The following is a 1,540-nucleotide window of genomic DNA, read 5'->3' as shown; positions in this document are numbered from 1 at the left end:
CTGTGATCTTCACATATATGACACCTCAGCTCAACAAGGTCTATACAAACACACACACACACACACACACACACACACACACACACACACACACACACACACACACACACACTGAAGGGATGTCTCTGCTCTGCCGTCACATTCTCACTGCCTGATTTAGACAGACAGAGACCAATCCTCTGGGACACAGACACATTTCTCTCTTTCGCTCCCTCTCTCCTTCCTCCATTCCTTCCGTTTTCTTGATCCGCTACTCCCTCTCCTGGGGATGGAGGGAGGCGGGGCCGGAGGTTAGACAGAGTGAGGCGGGTGATACTCCGATACACGGCCAGTCTCAGGTTTGCTCCTGCGGGAACAGAGTGATGGAGAAGAGAAAAGAGAAGGGGTAGAAAAGTGAAAAACAAGGAGGTCGCATTCAGGCTTTTTTTTAACAAGTCATGAGAAGACAGAGAGACAGGTCAGGCGTGATACAAACAAATAAATATAAAGTCTATATAAAGACAAAGCAGGTAAAATACAGAATTTTATTATTATCCAATCATTTATCAATAAAAAAAATGTCAAGATTTCTAAGGAGTCAGATTTACTGAACAAACACCTACAACTTTTCTGTAAATTATGAGTTTGACTTTGAAATGATGAAAGGCTGCTCGGTGAGAATATCACATGTTACGGTCATGCCTGTCCCTCAACTGAAGAGGTCAGGCCCACTTTTCCCTATAGCTTTGTACTTTTCCCAAAACTCCTCTCATAAAGACTTTGCAGGCTTTAGCCAAGTCTGAAAGAAAAACACTATATAGTGTCAGAAATAAACTCTTAGTTTATCCCCAGATATCTAAATCAAATGGAATATAGATACTGCCAACCTTCTCAAATATGACTACTTGCTTATTTCTCATAGCTCTCTGCGTGTTTTTTAAATAGTCTTAATAACTGGTCTTAATATATCATTTTTCACACTGCTTTGCATGTGTTATATTATTTAAGTAATGCAATTTAAAAATAGGAAATATGTTGTTATAATGTACCTTTATCAAACCATAAAGGCCTCAAGGCCTAAGATCTATTTTAAATAGACAAAACAGGTAACAACAACAGTGGGTTTTAGGCATCAACCTGAAACAGAACTCAAGATATGAAGGAGCCAGTTTTGGGGTTATAAAACAATGGGGGAAAAAATGTCTACTACAGTTAGAGAAAAGACCATTGCATCCTCAATACAACCTTAACAGCACCTTAAAACAGTTTTTTCATATTCCTCTAGAACCATGTTGCTACATTATCAAGAGGTGGGACAGGCTTAGTGATACAGTTATCTAGAATATAACTGTCTGGCAAGAACAGGTGTCAGACCAATTTTCCAGTCTGCAATATCACTGTAAATTCAAGATGTACATTTTACAACTAGAATGGGGAAATGCAGTATGAGAGCTGGCTCTGTGCGCCACTTCTGCTGCTACCACAACTGCCACCACCATGGGCAGCTGCATCGGCATTGGCATTGACACCGCCAACGCCAACGCCAACGCCAGCGCCTCTG

This window comes from Notolabrus celidotus, chromosome 4 (assembly GCF_009762535.1).
Source record: "Notolabrus celidotus isolate fNotCel1 chromosome 4, fNotCel1.pri, whole genome shotgun sequence".
NCBI classification, from domain to species: domain Eukaryota; kingdom Metazoa; phylum Chordata; class Actinopteri; order Labriformes; family Labridae; genus Notolabrus; species Notolabrus celidotus.
The sequence above is the reverse complement of the archived record's forward strand: the minus strand, read 5'-3'. Positions refer to the sequence as shown.